The 25613-nt window shown below is 53.2% G+C and overlaps 1 protein-coding gene across 1 annotated transcript in view; it reads left to right on the forward strand.

Annotated features, from left to right (window-relative positions):
- Window positions 1-9213: 9213 nt before the first annotated feature.
- Window positions 9214-25613, forward strand: part of ETS1 (ETS proto-oncogene 1, transcription factor) — a 73060-nt gene continuing 56660 nt past the window's right edge. Inside the window, exon 1 of the mRNA XM_077189976.1 lies at window positions 9214-9328. The gene's annotated coding sequence lies outside the window, so the exon portion shown is untranslated. The remainder of the gene's footprint in view (window positions 9329-25613) is intronic.

A 25613-nucleotide genomic window follows, 5' to 3' on the forward strand; every position in this document is an offset into this window, starting at 1 on the left:
GATGGGCAAGGTGTGAGAGGGCAGGGGTCTCTCTCTGAACAGTGGGACACTGATCCCTTCATTCCCCTTGTGCTCTGCCCCACCTGAGGGCCTGGCCTGTGGCATTGTGCCGTGAATCTACTGCTTCACAGAGGCAAATTCGTGAGTGAAACAACAGCTGACCTAATTAACCCTCCCTTCACATCCTCCTGCAGTTGCCAGTGGCTGCTGTGAGCCGGGGCAGAGCAAGGTGATTTAATGGCAGCAGCTCTGGCATCCCACCTAAACCCTCTCCTGCCTGACCCGTACTGTCAGCTCGCTGTGCATCTGCTGGGGCTGCTGATGGGGGCATTATCTGAGCTTAATTAGCAGCTGAGTAATCGATGGATGAGCTGAGAGCAGGAGAAATGTAGAGAAAAAGCAGTTTACTCTAAGCACAGAGAGCCAGGGCTTTGTGAGGCTGGGCCAAACTTTAACCCCCCTGGCACTGTCACCCATCCCAGGCAGGGTGCAAAGCCAAACGAGAAGGCTCTAGAGGTGTCCTCAGATCTGGCTCAGCTCTGACAGGCCCCGGGGGAGGGAGGAGCCCCAGGAGCGCCGGAGCAGCCAGGGATGCAATGCCAGGGATGCTATGCCAGGGATGCGCTGCCAGGGATGCAGTGTCAGGGATGCACTCCGAGGGATGCACTGCCAGGGATGCAGTGCCAGGGATGCAGTGCCAGGGATGCAGTGCCAGGGATGCAGTGCCAGGGATGCACTGCCGGGGATGCACTGCCGGGGATGCAGTGCCGGGGATGCAGTGCCAGGGATGCAGTGCCAGGGATGCACTGCTGGGGATGCAGTGCCAGGGTGCACTGCCAGGGATGCAGTGTCAGGGATGCACTCCCAGGGATGCAGTGCCAGGGATGCAGTGTCAGGGATGCAGTGTCAGGGATGCAGTGTCAGGGATGCACTCCCAGGGATGCAGTGCCAGGGATGCACTGCCAGGGATGCAGTGCTAGGGATGCACTGCCAGGGATGCGCTGCCAGGGATGCAGTGCCAGGGATGCAGTACCTGGGATGCACTGCCAGGGATGCACTGCCAGGGATGCAGTGCCAGGGATGCAGTGCTGGGGATGCGCTGCCAGGGATGCAGTGCCAGGGCTGCGCTGCCAGGGATGTACTGCCAGGGATGTAGTGCCAGGGATGCACTGCCAGGGATGTAGTGCCAGGGATGCAGTGCCAGGGATGCGCTGCCAGGGACGCAGTGCCGGGGATGCAGTGCCGGGGATGCAGTGCCAGGGATGCAGTGCCAAGGATGCACTGCCAGGGATGTACTGCCAGGGAGCTGCCAGGGATGTACTGCCAGGGATGCAGTGCCAGGGATGCAGTGCCAAGGATGCACTGCCAGGGATGCAGTGCCAGGGAGCTGCCAGGGCTGCGCTGCCAGGGATGCAGTGCCAGGGATGCGCTGCCAGGGACGCAGTGCCAGGGCTGCGCTGCCAGGGATGCAGTGCCAGGGATGCACTGCCAGGGATGCGCTGCCAGGGCTGTGCTGCCAGGGATGCAGTGCCAGGGATGCACTGCCAGGGATGCACTCCCAGGGATGTACTGCCAGGGATGCAGTGCCAGGGATACAGTGCCAGGGATACAGTGCCGGGGATGCAGTGTCAGGGATGCAGTGCCAGGGATGCACTCCCAGGGATGTACTGCCAGGGATACAGTGCCAGGGATACAGTGCCGGGGATGCAGTGTCAGGGATGCAGTGCCAGGGATGCAGTGCCAGGGATGTGCTACCAGGGATGCACTGCCAGGGATGCACTGCCAGGGCTGCGCTGCTGGGCGGCCCCTGCCCCGTCCCCTCCGGAGGCCAAGCCCCGGCAAGCAGCGCCCGGCCAGTGGCCCGGGGCTCACACCCTCGGCCTCGCCCCCTCACTTTCCCCGGTGACCTTCTCCCGGCCCTTCACCCTCCCGGGGTATTTCCAGCGGCTGCAGAAGGGCCATTGCTGCTCTATTGTTCACCGCAGCACCTCCTGCTGCCCCGCCCGCTTGCCCCGCAGGAAACCGCGTGCAAACACTCTAAAGTTATAAAATCATAAGCAAGGTGGGGTTTAGTGCGGCCAGTCTGTTCAAACCATGGCTGTAAGTGTAGAAAGCACTCTCCTGTCCGCTGCTGTCCTTAGGGATGCTCCTTTTGTGCGAGGCGGTGCCGGGGGCTGATGAATGGGAGGAGTTTTCTAAGATGCCAACAGATCAACAAACCCTTCTCCCCTGGGAACGGGCTGGCAGGCGGCCTGGAAAGTGCCCGCACCCCAAGGGTTAAAGGCTGGCGGAAGGATGTCATTTCCACCCGCTCTTTGCCCCACCCCCTCAAAGATGAGAAATTATTGCTCGATGCAAGAATGAAGTGCTTATCACTGAGCAGCTCTGGGTCAGCCAGGCAGCCTGGGGAGGGTGGGGGTGTGGTAGGGGCTGCTGCAGGTTCTTAAAGCCTTGATTCGCCTTCTTGAAGCCAGAAATATTTTGGTGGGGCTGCTGATGCTGCCCCATCCTCCTGGCTTCTCCTCAGACTCCATGGAAAAGGAATTTTCTTGGTTTATTGGGATGGAGGAAAGAACTCGAGCAGTGTTTGGTGGCTGTCCCAGGTGTGCCACCCTGCAGTGACACCTTCCCTGCTGCCCTGCTGGGCTGAGGGGTGTGGGACAGAGCTGAGTGTGGTGCTGCAGCTCAGAAACTGGGGAACAGGCTGAGCCTCAGGACTTTGCAGCAGAGCCATGGATGGAGCATTAAACTGGGAAACAGGAATGGGACTTGACTCTGCCACTGGGAAGTCACTGTGGCATCGCTCCACTTCCCTCTGCCTATCCTTGAGCAAACATAAAACTGAACAACAAACAACAAACATGAAAATACTGTGAAGTGTCTTCATTTATCCCATAGACAAAGCTCACTTTGTTCTAATATTCATTTTTAACTCCTTCCCAACTTCTGCAAGTGGGGTATGTGTTAATCATGAGCACAAACAGCTTTTCACTTTTTAAACCAAGCTCAGTAATTGACTTAAAATTAAAATTAAAAAAACCCCAACCTTGTAAAAGAGGAGGGATGGATGTTGAAATGAAATTAAAATTTTAATTTAGTTTAGAAATGACCCAAGAGTGTAATAGCTTTGGCTGGTACTTGATCAAGTCCCAAAATAAATGCTGTTTCTCCTACACATGTTTTCACAATAGGACAGGAATAAAAAGAGCAAACAATGAGGCTGAAGTCAAGCTGTTAAATCATTAAGGATTTTACCAAATGGTTCAGATTCCCCTCTATTTACTAGCAGCTCTCAGCAAGCTGTGGATCTGGATTATCTTGATGTAAATCTGCAGTGATTTCCTCAATACCAGCCAAATTACCTGCCCGGAGAGCTCCAGCCTGGAACAGAGCTCAGCTGAGCTCCCTGACAGCATCCAGGGGAGGAGAGGAACTCTTTGGGCTCTTATTAGAGGAAGCTGAAGAGAAGCAAAATATCGCTCAGCCATCAGGGAAACTTGCTGACAGTGAGAGATGTTTTGGGCTGTGAAGTAGTTTCCTCTAGGAAGTGGTGGAAGTTCTGTTAAAATTAGCCTGGACAAAGCACAGCAGAGCTCTCTCTGTGTTGTCCCTGCCTCCTTTTCCAGAGCACAATTATTCCATGGCCAGGATCTGCTCACCTGCCTTTTCCAGCAGAGTGTGTCACCTACTGGGTGCCATCCCTGCCCTCCATAGTGGGGGCTTGGAGTGGTCCCTTCTGGGTTCCTTCTTCAGGAATTCCATGATTCTAGGTCCTTTTCCCAGCCTCCAGCCTGTGTTTATCTGCCCTTTAACCATTGTCACCCACAAAACCTGCATCAGGTTGGGGAACTGGTTTAATTTGTGTTTAACCAGGACTTCTCTTGAACCCACAGAGATGGGGATGCAAATTGTTGCTGAGTTTTGTGTTGTGCTCCTGCCCCTCTCTTGTGCTTTTAACCGCTCAGTTTGGAGGGGAAGAGAAACCAGAAAGCAAACTGGCTCTGAAAGTCTTGGAGCTGCTGTCTAGAGATGCTAATTCGCCTCTTGCAGGCTGTGAGGGAGCTGCTGGGGCTGCTTTGCAGCTCTGCTTGAATCCTATTGCTGTTCCTTGCTGCATGAAGCCTGTCCTGGGTGTCAGGATGGCTTTGGTGCTGCTGAGCTCAGCGCACACCCACGGCCTCGAGCAGCAGCGTGCGGTGCCTTGCTGGAAGGTTCAGCCTGAGAAAGATGCAAAGGAGAGCCAGCGAGGCGTGAAGCACTCTCGAGAGCTGCTGTGAGTGAGCTGCCTCCACCAAGGGGGAGAAAACCCCAAAGCAAGCCCAGCTGCTGCTGCACGAGCTGCAGAGCAGAGAGCAGGGGTCGGACTGCTCTGTGACTGCTCTGTGACTGCTCCTGGGGCTGACAGCCCTCACCCTCACACACGTGGGTGTCACTGTGGCAGCTGAACAGCCCCAGCTCTCTCTGGCTGTTCCACCCTGTCTGCCCTGCTTTGTTTGGCAGCATCAACCTTTGCTTTAGGGCAAGGCCAGCCCGTGTTTACCTGAGATGGTTTCCATGTGCTGAAGGTCGGGGTCAGGTGTGCGATGGGCTGGCATGGAGCACCTTGCCCTGCGTTAGGGGATGCCCTTCATGCCAGGGATGCTCCCCCCTGGAAGTGCTCAAGGCCAGGTGGGACAGGGCTTAAAGCACCCTGGTCTCGTGGAAGAGAGAACTTTTCCAGCCTAAACTCGTCCCTGCCCACGGCACGGGATGAGCTATAAGGTCCCTTGGAACCGCAGCGTTCTGTGCTCAGCCAGGCTGCAGCAAAGGGCTGCACACACTTTGTCTGGCCCAGCTGCAGCTGCCCCAGCTGCAGGGAGATTGAAGCCAAGGCGTTTTAACGCCTCGTTAGGGCGGGCTGGCAGGGCGTGCACAGATGCTGAGATTAGTTAAGGCTTCTCAGCCACACTAACTCGCACTCGGTGTGGTTTTGGGTACAGCACAAAGAGAAACAGGTTGGTTGTTCTTCCACCACGCAGAGGTAGTTTTCAGTCTTGTGAATTAAAAAAGAGAAGTTTGAAAAAAAAATTCTGCTGGTGTTCGAGGCAGAGTTAGTAATAACCAGCAGGAAATGATGATGATAATTTAATACTGTGCACATGCAGGTGTTTTGTGTTGGGCCATTACTCACAGGGCACGGGGGAGATGCTCTGGGGGTCCGTGTTTGTTGAGGTGCTGAGTGAGAGCCAAAGCAGCTCTGCCCTGCCCCGGGGGTGGAGAACTGCAGAGAGCTCTGGCAGCAGCAAAGCCCCCAGGCAAGGACCAGAGGGAAGGCTGGGAGAGGGTCCCAGGGCCTCCAGGAGATGTTCAGGGGTCCAGGGTAGAAGTGGAGGCCGGGGGTGATGTGGGTGAGCTGGTTCTGCTGAGAAGAGCTGGGCACAAAACACGTGGAGCACGAGTCTGATGAGGGAGCTGGGAAAGGGGCTCAGCCTGAGGAAAAGAGGCTCAGGGGGCCCTCTTTAAAACAGGCCTGGATGTGGCACTGGGTGCCAGGGTTTAGTTGAGGTATTGAGGCTGGGTTGGACTCGATGATCTTGAAGGTCTCTTCCAACCCAGTGATTCTGTGAATTCTGGCTCTGCACAACTCCCTGTAAGGAGAGGGCATCCAGGGGGAGTTCCCTGTTCTCCCAGGAAACAAGTGACAGGAGTAAAGGAAACAGCCTCAGGTAGGACCAGGGGAGGTTTAGGTTGGATATCAGGAACGTTTCTTCACTCAAAGGTTTGCCAAGCACTGGCACAGCTGCCCAGGGCATGGTGCAGTCCCCTTCCCTGGAGGTGTTCCAAACACGTGTAAAGTGGCACTTGGGATAACCTGGCAGTGCCAGGTTAAGGGTTGGACTGAATGGTTCTGGGATTTTGTTGTAAGATAACTCAGCCAGGTGTTTGCAGCTGCAATGGCCACAGCCCAGGGCTCTGCAGGAGTGCAGAGGGGGTCCCCAGGAGCCAGGGCTGTGTCCTCAGGGAGGTTAGAGCAGCTCCTCTGCACCACCAGGCTGGGAACAGCCATTCCCATGGCTCCAGGGATCGTCCTGCCCAGGCCAGCCCTGGCCAGTCCAGGCTATTCCCCTTCCCTCTGTCCTCCCAGCACCTTGGAGTCACATCCCCAAAACACAGACCTTACCTTGGCCCTGTGTTCCCATTGGCATGGCAAGGAGAGAGGGAGAAACACCCACAGCTCTGCTAAAGAGCCACAGCACAGCTCCTCTGCCTCAGCCACACAAATGGCTCCAGTGATGATTAAAAATCCAGCTAATGAGCAGCTCTGGCAGGAGGACTTGCTCAGGAGAGTGAATCCTGAGTGAGGAGTGCCATGTGGGACTGCAAGGCAGAGATTCAGCCAGGGAAACCTAAGCAAAACCAGAGGATGTGTCCTGAAAGCAGCAAAGTTCTTTGTGAGGCAGACAGGGCCTGACAAAGCTTTCACAGGAAAGGTGTTGATCTCAACAAACCGCCTTTTTTTTTTTTTTTCTCTCTGAAAAGAAAAAAATTGGCAACAATTTCCCACCAATTCTCCAGCAAAGGAAATATGATCTCATCTTCTTCCCTCAGAGCAGCTCCCTCAGCTTGCAGGTGATCATTCATTAATTCATTCCCCATTGTCAGACTCTCCCCTGGTTCCACTCCTGCATCTGGGTGCTGCATTGTTGACACGACCCCTCTAATCACAATATTTCCTATTATTCCAGGTATTTTTCCTCTTAACTTTTCCAGCCTAAACTCATTAAGGTGACAGTGTTCCAAGCTTTATACAGCTGTGGAAAGCATGGATTTAGCTGGTGCTGTTAGTTTGTATGGCATGGACTCTAATGCCCCTCTCCATTCCTGCAGGCACCTCCAAGATGATGAGTTATTATATGGACACAGCCATCAGCAATGCAGCTCCTTATGCTTTGGCTCGGCCTGGAATGATGGTAAGGAACAGACAGGACAAGGGAATGGCCTTGCACTGAATGAGGGTGGGCACAGATGAGATTTTAGTAGGAAATTCACCCCTGTGAAGGTGGGCAGGCCCTGGCACAGGGTGCCTAGAGCAGCTGAGGCTGCCCCAGGATCCCTGGCAGTGCCCAAGGCCAGGCTGGATATTGGGGCTTGGAGCCACCTGGGATAGTGGAAGATGTCCCTGCCCATGGCAGAGGGTGAAGTGAGACAGTCTTTAAGGTCCCTTCCAACCCTCCAAGCCAAACCTTTCCATGCCTCTATAAAAAACAGGAATTGGGGCTGGTTTCCTGCCCCAGCAGTTCTCTCTCAGGTTGCTGTGATTTCTCCAGCCCTGACCCAGCTCGGTGCCATCTCCTGAGGATCCAAGGTTTGAGGTAGTTCAGGGCAGTCCTGAATTCCAAGTGTTTACCCAGAGCTTCTCTGACCCTCTGGAGCCTGCAAACCTCCCCTGGAAATGGGATCCTGGGTGGGATTTCCTGTGCTGGTGTTGGGAGGAGTGTCAGGGCAAGCTTTGTCCCGCTGCCTGCTCCCCCTGCTGCCCTTCACCTGGGACCAGTGGGACCAGCCCAGAGCAGGGCAGTGGCTGGGAAAGGCTCCCGTGGTTTTCTGGAGTTTTGGGACCACTCTGGTGCTCCCTGTCCCGAGCCAGCTCTGGTCTGTTTGCAGCTGATGGGGGGTTGTGTGTAATAAAGGTCGCAGTGTGATCCTGGGACAGGTTGAGCAGGGATTTGAGCCTTTTTTAGGAACATCAGATCCATATTTAGAGAAATCTGATCCTTATTTCAATAAATCAGAGAAATATATTCAGAGAAATCAAATCTCTATTTAGAGAAATGGCATTTCTAACCATTTGTCCAAAGAACTGCTGAGCCTTAGAGGTCAGATAAGCTCTGGGCTGACACCTCAGGCTGCACAGAACTTGTGCTAAAACCCAACATTTTCCCCAAACTGGGAAGAAAAGCCCACTCTGAGCCATGGAATATTCCCAAGGCAGCTTCACAGCTTTCCTTTAAATGGTTCCGAGCAAGCATTTGGCTTTTAAATATTGATTTGCCATCAAGGAAATCTATTCCCCCACAGGGAAATGGTAACAATGATAAAAAATTCAAACATCCTGCATTTATTTATAGGTATGTGCATGGTATTGTCCTCTTCTAGGGAGACAAACATTTAAATGCAATGTATTTATTGTGTGGTATATATGTATATGTGTGTGTGTCCATGGTAAATATATATATATAAAATATACACACAGATGCACATAATAAATATGGTGTGTACATATATATACACACTATATATACATAAAATATGTATAAAATAGGTGTGTACAAAATAAAATGAAAATTATATCCTGGGATCATTTATTAAAGCTTTGTTCCCAATCTAAACAAATCTATGTTTCTAAATATCTCTATATCTATGTATAGTAAATGCATTTTCTTTATAAAGGGTAAATTTAGCTTCATATACAATGAAAATAAATGTGCAATTTATATAGAGTTATAAACTAGGATTACATAGGTGTGGGTGTATAAATTCTATATCACCCATATAATCATGTATTGTGTATTAACACATAATAATATGTTTATTATGTAATGTTTGGGTAATGATACATTATGTTATATAAATTATAGATGCATCTGTACATTTCATATGAGGTGTATAACTCATATACCCATGTGTGCATACCACATGCATAAACATCTCTGTGGACACACCAATAAAACCAACATAAACAACCCAAATATAAAGAAAATAATCCCAAATAATATCCCTATAAATAGGAAGATGAACATAAATATCTCTCTTGGAAGAGAGAGCTGGAACCAGACTGTCCCTCAGTGCCTGGGCAGGGCTATGGTTCTGCACCCCCTGGTGACCTCCTACGTTTTGGGCTTTTGGGGCCTCCTGCTGCCTAAAAGTGACATTCCCAGTTGTGGGGAGTGGAACAAAGCCCTGCCACAGAGGGTATCCCCATGGGAGACCCCCAGGCTGCAATCCTGCCAATCTCAGCCTCACCCTGACCTTCACTTTTCTCCTCATCTTGATGTAAAAAAGGCCCTTTTTGTCCCAACACCCCTCAGCCAGCTGAGCTGGGATCTGCAGAGCAGGACTCGCTGCCTGATTCTGGGGCAGCCCCACTGCCTCTCGCACATTTCAGGGTCCCCCTCCCCTGACAGTTCCCTGTGCTCCTTCCAGAAACAAGGAGTGCCCGTTCCCTGCGAGGATCCCTGGGTGACCTGTGCCTTCCAGGCCTCCTGCTGCCAGCCCCGGCCCTGCTGCCCGCTCTGGGACGAGCCCGCCACGCAGGAGGTGCCCACCGGGCTGGAGCACTACGGCACGGGTAGGACACAGGGGAAACAGGGGGGGACATGGTGGGGCATGGGTGGGACACAGGGTGGCATGGGTAAAACATGGGGGTGGCATGGGTAAAACATGGGGGTGGCATGGGTAGGACATTTGTGGTGGCACAGGTAGGACATGGAGCAGCACAGGTAGGACACGGCAGTGGCACTGGTAGGTCATGGGTAGGACATTTGTGGTGGCACAGGTAGAACATGGTGGTGGCACAAGTAGGATATGGGACATTTCCTACACAAGTAGGAAATAGGACATTTGTGGTGGCATGGGTAGGATACAGGGTGGCACTGGTAGGACACTTGTGGTGGCATGAATAGGACATTTGTGGTGGCACAGGTAGGACATGGGGCGGCATGGGTAGGACACGGCAGTGGCACGGGTAGGGCATGGGTAGGACATAGAGGTGGCGTGGGTAGGACATTTGTGGTGGCACAGGTAGAACATGGTGGTGGCACAGGTAGAACATGGTGGTGGCACGGGTAGGACATTTGTGGTGGCATGGGTAGGACACGGCAGTGGCATGGGTAGGACGTGGAGTGGCATGGGTAAAATATGGGGGTGGCATGGGTAGGACATTTGTGATGGCATGGGTAGGACATGGGGTGGCATGGGTAGGACATTTGTGGTGGCACAGGTAGGCCACAGCGGTGGCATGGGTAGGACATAGGGTGACATGAGTAGGACATGGCAGTGGCACTGGTAGGACATGGGTAGGACATTTGTGGTGGCATGGGTAGGACATGGTGGTGGCACGAGTAGGACATCTGTGGTGGCACAGGTAGGACACAGGAGTGGCATGGGTGGGACACGGCAGTGGCACTGGTAGGACATGGGTAGGACATTTGTTGTGGCACAGCTACGACAAGGTGGTGGCACGAGTAGGACATTTGTGGTGGCATGGGTAGGACATGGTCGTGGCACGAGTAGGACATTTGTGGTGGCATGGGTAGGACATGGTGGTGGCATGAGTAGGATACGAGGTGGCTCGAGTAGGACGTTTGTGGTGGCACGAGTAGGACATTTGTGGTGGCATGGGTAGGACACAGGGGTGGCACCTTCCCTGTACTGGGGGGCTCAGAGCAGCCTCAGCTGGAAAAAGGAGCCTGAATCCCCACCAGGCTCTGTTGTTGTGTCCCCCCCAAGTGTCGTTCCAGATTTGCTTTCTGCCCCAGTCCTGCCCTCATTTATTGGGGCTTTTTGCCCTTAGTGCCACCCTCAGGCACAGCATTGCCAGGTTGGTGACAGGGCCTAGGGAATGCCTTCCCAACCCAGCTGATGTCTCCTGCTACACCTCTGTAGTTTGGAAGCTGTTAGAAAAGCACCAGGATCTGATTCTTGCCCCGACAGATGAATTTTCATGCTGAGCTTGCACTCGGGGCCGCTTCTTGTGGTATGGAATGAGATGAGCTTTAAGGTCCCCTGCAAGCCAGCTGGGATTCCAGGACTCCTGGAGGAGCAGCTGGCAGGGCAGATGTTCTCTGGCCTGGGCTGGGTGAGGAGGGAGCAGCCCAGGGCTCAGGTACCCCCAGCACAGCCCAGCCACAGAACCAAGAGCAAGAGCTCAAGTTGCACAATGTGACCTTTCCAAGGGCCAAGATGAAGTTTATGTTTCCCCTCAGTCCCACATAAGCCTGTCCTGAAGCACTTCAACCCCGTGTAAGCTCCCCTGGGCATGTGCTGCTCTCCTGTGAGCATTCCTGCTCCTTGGTGGTGCTCTCTGGCCCCTGGGGAGGGCAAGCCCTGGTGTTCAGAGACTTTCTGCAGCTGAGGGCTCAGCAGAACAGTGACTGCTGGGTCAAATGTACAGTTTGAAATCTCTCTAGGCAAATGCTCAGGCATTTGGTTCTTTTTGTTTTCTCCTCTGGTGAGCACTTGAGTGTGAGCAGGAGGTGGACACAGAGAGCTGTGCCTGTGGCTGGAGCAAAGCCCCTCTGCTATTCCCAGGCATCCTTATTCCAGCTATTTGCTCAACTCCTGTGAGTGACCTCTCTCAGCATGATGTCAGCTCTGCTCTGATGAAATCTGCCCTGGCAGCATTTGGATTTGCTCAAACATTTTGCAAGTCTGTGCCTGGAAAGTTTTTTTAGGGTTTTTTTCCCCAACCCTCTCCCGTTTTCTGTGAAAGTGCTCTCTCCAGGGACCAACATATCTGCAGCCCAGATCTTCCTTACTCCACCATGGCTCTGTGAACTTTCTTGTTGCAGAGGCTGGAGCCTGCCTCAAACATTAGTGAAGCCAGGGAAAGAAATCCAAGCTGTTGCTGTCTCCCACAGGTTTTGATCCAGCTTTTAGAGAGTTGGGATGAGCAGGACAGGCCCCTGGGTCTCTTGCAATACCTAAAAATTACTTTTCAGTGCTTCCTGTTGCAATGCAAGGTGCTCTTTCTCTGATTTGTTTTTTCATGTTGCTGGTTCTTCAGTCTAGAGCAGTTTCTAATTTTAAATGAGAGGAAACTCTTATTTGTATATGGGGCCAGGAACAGCCTTTCATTTCTCCTTTGTGTCTCAGCTGCACATGAAAACCATTTGTCATCTATTCTTCTGCTGCACCAGAGGCTATTTTGGTTTTCATGGTCTTGATGTTGGTGAAAGAAACAAGTCAACAAGGAAAATGCAAGTGTGAATATATCCTCCTGCAATAGAAACCCACAACATTTCTAAGAGTTTGAGGGCTGCTTGCGTTTAGGGAAGATGCTTTGCCTTTGAAGCTTGAGCAAGTTTATTTACACTGTGCTTGAAACTGATAAGATTATTCTGTGATATGGGTAAAGGAAAGCCTGATGTGGATTTAGCTCATAGATAAAGCAAGAAGGGGTGGAGTTTTTTGTCTTGAAAGGCCAACATTTGAAAATGGACTGGAGTAGTTTTTTTTTGTCAGCTTGTACCACAATGTGTGGTGCACATGTTGGGAATGGCAGTGCCCAGAGATCACCACAGGAGGGAAAGGCCCAGCCCAGAGGTGACAGAACAAGGCCATCCAGAGGGGAGCTGCTGGCTGCTCTGCTGCTAACTGGCCATAGGTTTAGGAATTTTTCTCATATTAATTTTGCTTTAAAATTTAGCTCTTATCATTTCAAGTGTGTCTTTATTAAAGCAATCAACTATTCATTACCTGTAGCACAATGAAGAACAATCAACAGTGGCTGAGCATGCCACAACAATTCCAATAAGAATGGTCTGAGCCCCCAGTGCAGCACATGGGGTCTGTCATCAAGCCAGAGTCCTGCAAGCATTTTCTCAGCCTGGAGAAGAGCAGACTCTGGGCAAGTGTTAGAGCAGCTCTCCAGTATCTGAAGGCAGCCTGCCAGGAGGAGGGAGATGAGCTACACAAGGCACGGAGCTCTGCTCCTTGGCATCAGGTCTGTAAAGGCACCTTGACTGCTCCAACTGCCACCCAACTGCAGGTGCCTTGTGGCTGCCCAGAGTGCTGCTGAAAGGATGCTGAAAGCCACACTTAGCACCTCATGGTGAGCTCATAAGGGAATAGGATCCTAATAATCCTCCCTGGGAATATTTTTTGGATTATACAACATTAGGTGTAAAACTGGAGTGGAAGAAAAGATTTGCTAGTGGAATTATCAAAGTATTGTGAGGCTCTGAACAACCTGATCTAGGGGGTGCCATCCTGCCCGTGGTGCAAGGGTTGGAATGAGATGATCTTTAAGGTCCCTTCCTGCCCAAACCACTCGGGGATTCTCTGATTCCATGACAATTTCAGCACAGGCATAGTGCTGGCTGTGCTGCCTTTAGGAGCCAAGGCCACTTTAACAGCCCCTTCCACCCAGAGTGGGTTTGTTTTCCTTACTGATAGGAGAGATAAAACTGTTGTTAATGGCAAGTGAGGGATGGAAGCACTCCGACTCCAGCGGAAGAGCTTTCTACAGCTGCTGTGCTGAGTTAGCATCCATGGACTGAAGGTATTCCCAGCCTTTTAGATACTTCTGAAGCATCTGGGGGAGTGCTCCTGGCTTCACTGAGAAATGGATCACAGAATCCTGGGATGGCTTGGGTTGGAAGGAACCTTCAGGATCATCTCATCCCAGCGCCCTGCCACTGGCAAGGCCACCTTCCACCAGAGCAGGCTGATCTAAGCCGTGTCCAGGCTGCCCTTGAACCATCCCAGGGATCTTTTGGAGAGCAAAAAGCAGAGCTGGTGCTTCATGGGCATCAAGTCCTCACAGCCTGGGCTGCCCTGGTGTGGAGCTGGTTTGGCCAGAAGAGCCAAGGCCCTGCAGCTGCAGAAACACCTCGGTGTGCTCTGTGCCCACACCAAGCAGGGGTGGACCCTGTGATCCTCCTCCCAGGCCAGCTCCCAGCCCAGCCAGAGCCACGGGCCGGGGTCCCACGGGGCCACCCACATCCGTGGCCAAGCCTCCCTGCTTTTCCCCACGTGTCCCCTCCTTTGCCTGCCCTTCTCCCGGTGGAGAACCCCGCAGGAAAACATTTTCTGTGAGCGCTTTTCTGGGCCAGCTTCCAGGCCCACGCTCGGAGGAAGGGGGCTTGGGGAGGAGGAGGAGGAGAAGGGGGGAAGGTAAAGCTGACCAGGCTCAGCCCGACGGCTTCTCCAGCTGCAGAGCATTTTCTGAGCAAAGCTTTTTTTTTCTAAATCTGCTTTTTTTTTTTTTCATGTCCTTTTATCCTATTTTTAACTGTGGCCTCCTTCCTTTTCTCAGCCTCCTCCAACACTTCCCCCTCCCCTGTGCTGCGCTGCCTCCCCCGCACGCTCTCGCTGAGATGAATGGGAGCCTTCTCACAGGGCATGCACAGCTGCTGCTCCTGCCTGCAGGACAGCCAGGCCTTCCCTGGGCCAGCCAGGCCTTCCCTGGGCCAGCCAGGATCATCCCTGGGCCATCCAGGCCTTCCCTGGGCCAGCCAGGCCTTCCCTGGGACAGCCAGGCCTTCCCTGGGCCAGCCAGGATCATCCCTGGGCCAGCCAGGATCATCCCTGGGCCAGCCAGGCCTTCCCTGGGCCAGCCAGGCCTTCCCTGGGCCAGCCAGGCTCATCCCTGGGCCAGCCAGCCCTTCTCTGAGCCATCCAGGCTCACCCTCAGGCCAGCCAGGCTCTCCTCACCCTCTTTAGCAAACCAGAACAGGTAAAGGAGGATGTGCAGGAAGGTGAAGAGCAGCAGGATGGGGGGAAATTGGGGTGAGCCCCACAGGGAGGGATGCACTGGATAGGAAATCATTCCATGGCTCAGAGAAAGCCCTGCACAGGATCGTGCTCTTCCCAACCTGCTGAGCATTCCCTGACCCTCAGCTCTGCCAGGCCCAGGGGCTGAGTGAGGCTCAGGGCTCTGGTGTCACCTCTGGCTGCTGAGGTGACACTGCCTCTCTGGCTCTGGGGCTATTGAGGGCCTGGCAGAAATGGGGGAGTTTTCACTTTTCCTTTGTGGATTTTTGGGTATTCCATGGGCTCCAGCTGAAGGCCAGTCCCAGCTGCTGTGCTGGGGGACTTGATAGGTTGGACTTGACGATCTTAGAGGTCTCTTCCAACCTCATTATTCTGGGATTCTGTGACACTCTGGGCTGCTGAAGGACACAAATAACTTTCTCTGTTAAGGGCACTTTCCAATCTGTTGGTGGAGAGAGGAGATCCCTCCATGCCTTGGGAATGAATTGCAGGGCTGTGCATGCCTGTGGGATGCCTGTGGTGTGTGTGAATCTGCTGGGAAGCACAAGCAGCCCCTGCTCTGCTCTCAGGTCAGTGGGAGCTGGAGTTGCTGGCTCCTGTGGATCCTGTTGTTTCCTGTGGAAAACACACCCAGGGGTTCCCGTTGCTGAAAACGGGACCAGACTCCCAGTACTAAAGTGATTTCAGCATTTATTACAATAAAAAGAAAGGCCCAAAGCAGGGGCCCGGGCTGGGCAGGAGCGTTCCCGCTGAGGATGGAGCAGCGCCGGCGCTGGGGCTGCTCAGCTGCGATGGCCCCGATGCTCCAGGGGAGCAGCACAGCTTCCCTGGGTCAGATGCTCCTTTTTATCCTGTTTTTTGTCCCTCTGGATTGGTTTCTGTTTGGATCCTTCATTTGCATGAAGGTTGAAGGTGCTTGATTGGCCATTACAGCTCTGTCCAGGCTGGCTCGTGGTGCCCTTTACTGAGGTCTGTTATGGTACCTTGAGTACCGGATTTCTTATAACTCCCCTTTAACCCCTTTTACAATATAACAACCAAACTAACAGTACATGCTTAACCATCTAGCAACTATTTCACAGCAGTTTCTAACCTATTTTTAACAGTGTGACACTCAGTGATGCTGGGACCTGCTACATCTCAGCACTTGGAGAGGATTATTTTCACTGAGGCGACAGAATGACAAAAATCCAGGCTTTCAGTTTTCCATTTGTTTCCTGCCTGACTCTGGAAAATTCCCTGTGCTGCCTGTCCAAGACAAAACCCCAGGGAGCTCCCTGTGCCTTGGTCATCAGCAGAGAATGAGCTCAGAGCTCTTTTCCCACTTGAGCTGCAGAGTCAGCTGGGGATGAGGGATCATGCTCGGCCCTGGGATGAGGCTGGGCAAAGCTGGAGTGTTGGTTTTGGGAGAAGCCTGGAGATTTGTTGGGATTCTCAGGTATAACAGGGGATGGGAGCTCAGTAAGAGGCAGAACTCAAGTATGGGAGCTGCAAAAATGAGCAGCAGCACTGAGAGCTCCAGTGTGCCTTGGGGAAGGGACAATGGGATGTCCAGGAAGAAGGGATCTGAGCCACAGCCTGGCCATGGTTTCTGTGATGCCTGGAGGCTGCCTGCAGAAGAGGTCTCATTTTGGGATGCCCTTGGAGCAGGACTGACCCCTCTGTAGGGATGGAGTGAGCTGGATGTACCTGCTGGATTTTCCAGAGGAGGAAACCATCCTGCACCACCAAACACTTCAGACAGGCCACACAAAGCACAGCTAAGTGGGGAGGGGGGGGTGTGGTGTTTGAGCTTTCCCAAGAAAATTCCTCAGAACTGTGACCTGTGGGGACACTGGGCAGCAGAGCACCCTCTCCAGAGGGTTTGGTTGCCTGTGGCCAGCCCTGGTGGCAGCACTTAGGGGGCATTTTCTGGGATGGTGAGGAACAGGGAGGGCAGCAGAAGTGAGGAGAGATATTTGGAGCAGCTTTCCCAGAGAAGTGGTGGAATTCTTGTCCCTTGAAACGTTCAAAAAATGTGTAAATGTGGCACAGGGGGCCACAGTTTAGTGGTGGGCCTGGCAGTGCTGGGGGAATGGTTGGACTGGATGATCTTGGACTGATTCTCCAGCCTTTAGGACTGTCTGATTGTGTTTTCTCCCTGGATGGACAACAGGATGCCAGGAGAGCACAGCAGGGCAGGCAGAGGGGCTGTGGGGAGCAGGGAATCCAGGACCCTGCAAGCAGCCTGATCCCTTCAGCTGCTGGCAGCTCGGAGCACCTCTCTCCCTCCAGATGTTCCTCGTGTTTATGGCTGCTGCAGCAAGAGCCTGAACTCTCTCATTAATGCATTTCTCTCTCTCTCTCTCTTCCTCACATCGAAGCCAGAAGTCTCAGCTCCGAGGCTGCAGCTGGGAAGGAGCTGGGGTGAGGGGTGGGAGAGGGGAGGGAGGTGTGCGCCAGCCTCCCGGCCCATTCACTCCCCCTCCGCCTCCTCCCCCCGAGCCCTCCCAAAATACACATGCCCTGCAAAAAGAAAAACACTGGCAGATTTTTTATTTCAGAAAGTAAACACTTAGGCCATGGGGGTCTGGAGGTTATGGGAAAAGAGGAAACCATTGGGCTAATCAGGCCGGGACACACTTCCCCTGCTGAAATAAAGCAGAAATCGCTGCCTCACAGGGCGCCGCTGTGGTTAACCCTGGGGCTGCCAGTGCCATGGAAAGTTTTCCCTCAATCCTGGAATCTGGTGCCTTGTGGTTCACTCTGCTGCTCGGAGGGCTGGGAGCCCAGCTCTGCCCACTCATTTTCCCTCAATCCTGGGATCTGGGGGCTCATGGTTATCCCAGGGGCTGCCAGTGGCCCATGGAACATTTTCCCTCAGTTTTCCCTCAACCTGGGATCTGGTGCCTTGTGGTTCACTCTGGTGCTGCCAGTGCTGGGAGCCCAGCTCTGCCCACTCATTTTCCATCAATCCCTGGGATCTGGTGCCTCATGGTTAACCCAGGGGCTGCCAGTGCCATCCATGGAGTGTTTTCCATCAATCCCTGGGATTTGGTGCCTCATAGTTAATCCAGGGGCTGCCAGTGCCATCATGGAAAGTTTTCCATCAATCCCTGGGATTCGGTGCCTTGTGGCTCACTCTGGTAGTGAACTGTGCATTGTGGTTCAGTGCTGAGAGCTGGACCCTGCCCACTCATTTTCCTTAAATCCTTGGTTCCCTCTGGTACTGCCAGTGCTGAGAGCCCCACTCTGCCCACTCGTTTTCCCTCAAATCACCAGTCCCTGGGATCTGGTGCCTTGTGGTTCACTCTGCTGCTCCCAGAGCTGGGAGCCCAGCTCTGCCCACTCATTTTCCATCAATCCCTGGGATCTGGGGGCTCATGGTTAACCCAGGGGCTGCCAGTGCCATCATGGAAAGTTTTCCCTCAAGCCCTGGGATTTGATGCCTTGTGGTTCACTCTGGTGCTCCCAGTGCTGGGAACTGGACCCTGCCCACTCATTTTCCCTCAATCCCTGGCATTTTGGGGCTCTTGGTTAACCCAGGGGCTGCCAGTGCCATGGGGCACTGTGAGCTGGACCTTGCCCACAGGTTTTCCCTCAATCCCTTGGTTTTGGTACCTCATGGTTCATCCTGGTGCTGCCAGTGCTGCAGAGCCCTGGGAGCCCAGAGCTGCCCACACGTTTTCCCTCAATCCCAGTTTTTGGGGTGGAAGGGGAGCCAGAACTCTACAGCAGTCCTGTGGCCTTTGGGAATGAGCTGTTGGGAATTTTTAGTAGGAAATGAAGTTTTTTGCCTCGTTTATGAGCCATCCTATAGAATTTCATCGTTATTCTTGCCTGAGAACTCTGCTTGTCGGCTGCAAACCTCTGCAGAGAGGAAATCTCTCTCTGCTTGGATCAGCGGGATTTGGGCAATTTCTGCAGAGCTTTGAAAGGTTTTCAGAAAGCTCCATTTTCCCATCCCTGCCGGATTTGCATGAGGTGTAGAAATGATTAGATTGTGGATTCTTTGGTCACAAACCCTCCAGGAAGGGATCCTTCCTGCTCTTTTACTCCAGAGTCTGTAGAGCACATGGAATGTGGGATTGGTCAGGAGATGGGAGACCCTGGGTGCTCCCACAGCACAAGGAATGGTCTCAGCCCAGGGGAGAGCCCAGGGGCCTTTGTACCAGCTCACAAAGAGATCCCAATTATCCTTCTCAGAGCCTGGCCTTGGATTTCCCAGCTCCTTTCCCATCCTGAGCTGTGCACTGGGAATGGGCATGGGAATGGGCATGGGAATGGGGATGGGGATGGGAATGGGAATAGCAATGGGTGTCATTCCCAGTTCCCACACCTTTTGCAGCTTGGGAATGGGAATGGGAAGAGCAATGGGTGTCACTCCCAGCTCTCACACCTTTTGCAGCTCTGTGTGGTTTTGGAAGGGCTGGCTCACTAAGCAGAGCATTTATGAATGAATATTAGAGACTGGCCATTGCTGGGAGCTGGCTCTGTTCCATCAGACCTTGTCCCAAGGATTGCTGACTCCCTTTGCATCCTGCCAGGCCAGGATGGTCACAGAACCCAGGGAGACTTTGCACCCAGATCCCTGCTGCCCCCAGGAACTCAAATCTCATCCCAATGCCCACACTGCCATTCCTGAGGGAATTCCCAGCACCCCGAGCTGTCCCCCAAGCCTTCCCTCTGCCTGGAGTCACTGAGCAGGGCCTGAAAGCAAAAGCCAGCACGGATCAATCTCTAGCCAAGGGAAAGTGATCTTGCCATCAGAGCTGAGAAGGTTTTCCCTCGGCCCTGGGAGTGTGAGCGGGGGTGGTGAGAGGTGCCGTCACCGGTTCCTTGAGCCATCAGCTCCCTCTTGCAACATTCCCACCAGGAGGCAAATCCCAGATAGCCGCAGCAGGGGAGCTGCAGACCTGCCGGGTCCCACCCTGCTATCTCAAGAATGCATTTGAACAGGAGCTGTTTCTGCAGCCTCTGGAGGTCGGGGCTTCAGATGGAAATCAGGCTCCAGAGACAGTCCCACGGGGCAAATTTCAGGATTTTTGGAGTTGGTGTTCAGCACAGATAAGCCCTCGAGAGCACAGATACTTTATCTGAGCCTTATCTGAGCTATTTGCATCACTTCAGCCTGAGAAACTGCTGTCAGACGTTTGGGGGAGGGAGCGGGGCAATTAGGATGGTCTTTTGGTTCTTTTAATTGTTATTTCCAAGACACTTCCAGGAGGATGGGACTGTCCTGTGCCCAGCCCAGCTCTGGGAGCTTGTCCAGGCTGGAGAGGGGAAGAGCAGGAGGAAGTGCCAGGCTTAGAGAAGCAAGGAGAGCATTTGGAGGGATATTCCTTGAAAGCCCTGTAAGGGATTGCATCTCTCTGCTCTCCTTCTAAAATGAGACAGAAATAAGCCCGAGCTGCCCTGCTGTCAACTGGGAATGGAAATGATTCCTCCTTTTCTGAGCAGAGCCAGGGCTGAGCTTTCCAAAGGAGCTCTCTGCACCTCCTTTTCCAGAGCCTGCTTTGTGCCTGTGATGTCTCTCACCTTACCTGGAGCCTCTGGGGGAAGAATGGGGTTCCTGATCTCTTGCTGCTCTCCCAGACCCCTCTTCATCCCAGCTTTGCAGCCATCAGCTGTTGAACTGCCAGGACCCTGCAGTGGAACCTCCTCTTCCCAGAGGGTGGGGGGATCATTCACCCAAGCTCCCAGTCCTGGTGACCCTTCCCAGCACCCATGGTCATGGAAACAGAGAAATGCCTTTCTGCCAGCTCTGTGTGATTCACTGTCCAGAATGGTTTGGGCTGGGGGCCCTTAAAGCTCATCTTGTTCCCTGCTCAGGGCCACCTTCCACTGGAGCAGGCTGCTCCAAGCCCTGTCCAGCCTGGCTTTTTATGGCAGAAGGGTTCTCAGGGATAAGATCTAGGAGACCAGACTGATCTTACAGCTGGGGTTTGGAAGACCTTGGCTGTATCACTTACTAGAAAGTCTTTAGGCATCTAAACCCCACTGCCTTCCCTTGGAGTGAGATCCCCAAATCCCTGCAGCCGCTCCTGTGAGCCCCTGCACAGCAGTTTCTCACGTTGGAGATGCAGATGATTAATTCAGTGCACATTTTATTGCCATGCTTAATTCAGTGAGGTCAGGAGAGTGGCTGAGGGTCCCTGGAGAGCAGGGCTGTGCAAGTGCTTCAGATTACACACAAAAAGAGACGTCTGAAGTGAGCCCTGGCTGCTGGCGTGGCCGGCCCTGGAGCTGCCTGCAGCCTCCCCAGCACGTGCTGGAGTTTCCCAGCCCTCCAGATGGACCTTCCCCCGTGGGATTTGGGATCAATAGGCTTTGGAAAAGCTGCACTGGGTCAATTTGGCTGTTTGACCAGAGCTGGAGCATGGTTCCTCTCTGTGCAGCTGGTCCTGGGAGGGACGGGCCCCAGTGGAAGCAGGCAGGGATAACAAGGCCCTGGTGTGCTGGGGTGATGGCTCCTCTGGGGACAGCCATGGGACACTCCAAAATGCCTTCAGGGAGGGGTGGGAACAGCTTGGCATGGAGGGTGGACTTTGCACGTGGGCTTACTTCCAGCTTTAGGCTCATGAAAGGAGCTTCTCCATGCCCTGGGAGCTGCCTTTGGAGACCTCTGATCCCCAAAGGTCAGACAGGGCTTCTCTTTTGATGTTTTTCCTTCCCCTGTGATGCTGCAAGGGCAGGAGGATGCAAAGCCAGGATCTCCACAAATCCCTGTCAGGAGGGTGGAGCCCAGTGGGGATTGGTCTTTTCTCAGGGGTGACAAGGGACTGGACAGGGGAAAACAGCCCCAGGTTGTGCCAGGGTTTGGTATTTAGGAAAAACAGAGAAAATAAACTGCTCCACCAAAGGGGAGATTTGATTTCTAAGGAGATCCAGGTCCAACAGTTAAGGAGAACTGTTAAATTGTCCTTAACTCAGCAGCAGTTCTTTTTCAGAAGTCAGGAATGCCTTTCTCCCAGGTCTGTGTGATTCACTCTCCACATCTGAGGTTCAAATTGGGCCAGGGAGCTCTTGCTTGGTCAAACTGATGTCAGCGCTGAGGTAGAAAAGGCAAAAAGGAAGAGATGCCCCAAGGGAGCCTGTTCATGGAAAAATTCTAATTTGGTCAGTTCCAGGCATCTTGCAGAAGAGTCTGCACTTGGGAGATTTCAACCCAGTTTTCCAGACTCCAGAGACAGGACTAATTCTGGAAGGCAGTGATGGAAATAAAGCTGGCATCTCCTCCTGCCCTGGACCAGCTCCTCTGCACCAACTGCCCTGGGGTACCTGTGACATCTCCAGAGTGACCAGACCTGCTTTGCATCCAGCCCCTGCCTGACCCCAGGAGAGCAGAGGCCTCGTGTGTCTGGCAGCTCTGGCTGTGTTTCCATCCAGGCAAGGAGCCACTCTGTGGAAGCAGGAGCAGTAATCAGACTGACAGGATAATGAGGCAGCCCAGTAGCTTTGCTTTGCCTTCTCCTTGTGCCGAGTCCCAGGCTGGGTGTCAGCTCAGTCCCCATATCTTGAGGAAAAACCTCTTTTTTTTCTTCTTTTCTCCTTCTTGCTGCCAAAACTGACAGATTGTTGGGCGGAAATCATCAATATTTTGTCAAAACCAAATCCAAATATTTCCAGCCAAACCTCAGCGTTTTCTGGTGCTGATGCACAAACAAATCTCCGTGGGAAATGCCAGCAGGGAAAGCAGATGGAGCAATGGGCTGCAGTGCTCTGCTGTCCTGTCTCTGCTTGGGATGTGTGGCTGAGGGGCTGTGAGGAGCAGGGTGGTTGAACCCAGGAGCTAAATTTGGGTTGATCTGTGTTTATTCAGAGCACAGTGGTGTAAACAGCCGTGCTCTGCTGGCCTGCACGAGCAGCCTGGCCTGGGCAGTTCATCCCACAGAGTCTGGAGTGCAGCAAGCACTGAAATTCCCTCCCTGCTTTCCAGGAGCAGGATGTGCTGCTTCACCCCCGCCACAGTCCGAGCTCAGGGAATGATTTGAGAGCCTTCCCCCACCTGCTGCTGCCTGGCTGTGATCACCCTGCCCTTCTCCCCCCACATTTGCCCCCAGCCCCTGTGTTCAGCACAGCCACACTTCCACAGCCATCCCTCTTCCCAAATCCCTGTTCCACTGGCTCTGGATCATGGTGGGAGCACTCTCCCCTCCACAGCCACCTGAAGTCAGGTTTTTGGGGCTCTCCCACGCCTGCCAAGAGCACCTCACCCTCGCTGGCCATCGCTGCTGCTCCTCACTTCATTAGCACCAGGGATGTTTATAACTGGCAGGATAATATTTTTCGTTTCCAGTTTGGGTTTCCAGGGCAGCCACTTTCTGAAGCACTTAGGAAGTTTAGAGAAGACGAGGTTATATAAACGGTTTCCCCCCCTGGGCCCTTATTAATCAAGTGGCTGTGGAGCCATTCCCAGAGCTTTGGGATCGAGGGCACTGGCTGGGTGAGGGGAGGCAGCTTTTTCTTGGCTCCTGCCCTTTATTTGGGAGTTTGGGATGAATGGAGCTCTCAGACCTGCCTGTGGGCTTTGAAGCTGCTGGAGGGCTGAGGAGGCTGCTCCTGGGTTATGTTAAACTGGTTTTGGGGCTGGGCTCCTGTGTAGCCCCTTCTGGACCTTCATGTGAGCCACGGCATCTCTTTTAATGATGTTTTTCCTGGCCCTGTGGATGCATCCCTGTAAAATTTGGTTATTTGGTGTAAAACCTTTGCCTTTCGTGAGTGCAGGGCAAATATGATTTCAACAGCAGCATGCATCAAGCTGATCCCTGTGCTTTTGCAGTGAACCCCTCTGGCTGTGCACATACACTGATAAATAATTCCCTGATGCATTCCTAAAGCTTCCCAGGAGCCTTTTCTCACCCAAGCTTCACCAGCAGCCACTCCCCAGGTTGGGTTTGGAAAACAGGAGCCAGCTTTGGTTGCCATTAGAACAAAACCAAGCTCTGCCTCCTCTGTGTCCTTCCTCCCACCGTCTCCTCTCTGCAAGGGAATGAGGATTGGGGATTTTGTGTTTTCCTTGAGTGGATGGAGCAGCAGGTCCAGCTGCTTCCAGCCTGGAGCTGCAGGTCCACAGGAAATCAACTCATTAATCTGCTGCCCCACCTTCCCAGTCCTCCAGCCAGGCTCTCCCAGTGTGAAAATGATGATTGAAATAGCCAGAGGTGGGAAATGATGATTTAAAGGGGGTAAAAGGGATATTTGCAACTATTGCTGACTGGGGCCTTGACAGAGGGGAACTGAATTTCTTCCGGGTCTTGGGAGCGTGTGAGGAAAGGTGCTGAACATCTGGAGTGATTTAGGAACTCTGGGCTGTTGTGCTGGAGCTCAGCCCGAGGAGCAGGGCTGGGATGGGGAGAAAATCCTGCTGTGGCTTTTGGCTCCAGCTGGTGCAGGTTGGGTGTTCAGATCCATATCCACCTCCCCCAGGGATGGATGTGGTGGCCCAGGACATTTCAGGCAGCCCTGGGGTGTTTGATGCATCATCTGAGTGGATTTTTTTCACTTCCCAGAAATCCTTTTGGGATTGGAAGGAAACTCCAAGCCCCAGAGGTTATTCTGTTTCATCTCACAGAACACAAATCAGCTTCCCAGCTTCCCTTTGGCCTCATCCTTATCCAAGACCTTCCCCTCCCACAGAATCCTCCTCGAGGAGGTGAACTAACTGGGTGAAAAGAGCTTGTTAACAAATTACTTTTAATAGGCCTTTTCTTTTTTTTCCATTTTGCAATTCCTTCCCATATTAAAAGTGCAAAAATAGAAAGTTTTAGCTCTGGTTGAATGACACAACATTTTCCTTGTTTATTTTCTTTCCACTGCTTTAACCCAATGAGAAGTGTGGGAAAAGAAAAAAAACCCTACAACAAACTGCTCTGTATCAGCCAGGAACATACTTAGAAAAAATATTTGCATCTGATATTTTCTTCCAGCCACCAGCAAAGCATGAAAAATAATAAGTAAATCATCTGTTTTCACGGCTTTTGCTGCAGGCAGCTGGGAGGTGGATGGGGAAGCAGAGTGTGCTGAGCCCTCCTGAATCCCAGGATCTCTGCTCAGCAGCTTCCTGAGGATGGGATGAGGGAATGGCTTCAGCCTGGAGCAGGTTGGGTCTGATGGATGTTGGGAAGGAGTTAATCCCTGGGAGGGTGGGCAGGCCCTGGCACACAGAAGCTGTGGCTGCCCCTGGATCCCTGGCAGTGTCCAAGGCCAGGCTTGGGGCAACCTGGGACAGTGAAACCCATGGCAGGTCTGGCACTGGATGAGCTTTAAGGTCCCTAAAAGCCCCGAAATCCGCGGTGCCGCTGCCGTGGCTGTCCCGGGGTGACCGTGTCCCCTCGGGAGCCGCAGTTCCCTGCCCAGCAGCTGTCTGCTCCCATTCACACCCGCAAGGATTTAGGACCTCGGCGGGCTAATCAGGAGACGCTCCCGGGGAGAGAGGCGTGTTATTTAATTAGCTGCACAATGGGCTGGCTGGGAGGCACGTGGTGGCTCTGATGGCAGGAGATAGATGTCCTTTTAGCCGGCCTAATTGTTGGGAAATAGCGGGGGCTTTGTTCAGCCCCAGCGTGGGCTCTGTGATCTCGCAGAGCCCAGGGGCTGCCCGCTTATAATTTTAGACAGATCTATTCAAAGCTGCCCTGCAGCGCGGGCCCGAACAAGCCGGGCATTGTTGTAGAGCCAGGAGCTGTGGCCAAGAAAACCACCCCGAAAAACCCAAACACGTGTAGGGAGGAATATTTCCCTGGCGCTTATTCACTGCCAGGCCAGGTTGCCAAGCGCGGACAATTGCGGGAGAGGAGGTTTCCAGCGCCGGGAGAGGGTTTTTCCTCTCAGAGAGGCTTTGGCAGGCGGATCCTCAGGCAGGAGCGGTGCTGGGGGTGCCTCTGCTGGCAGAGCCTCTCTGGGGAGGGCAGCTCCAGGGCTGTGTCTCCTCCTGGAATTTCTGTGCTCTGGGCACGGTGTACATGGGATAATCTGAATTGTCTCTCTGATGTGCACCTGTCACCTCATGGCCTTGGCAGGACAGTGGTTGGGGATGGAGGGACCTTCCTTGGCTGCTGGATCTTGCTTGGTTGTGCCTTCCAGGGTCCTGTGGAACAGGGGGGGATGGAAATCCCAGTTCTCTCTCCTAAATCTCTCTCTGGAGAGACCCCATCACA

This window comes from Agelaius phoeniceus, chromosome 23, assembly GCF_051311805.1.
Source record: "Agelaius phoeniceus isolate bAgePho1 chromosome 23, bAgePho1.hap1, whole genome shotgun sequence".
Taxonomy (NCBI): domain Eukaryota; kingdom Metazoa; phylum Chordata; class Aves; order Passeriformes; family Icteridae; genus Agelaius; species Agelaius phoeniceus.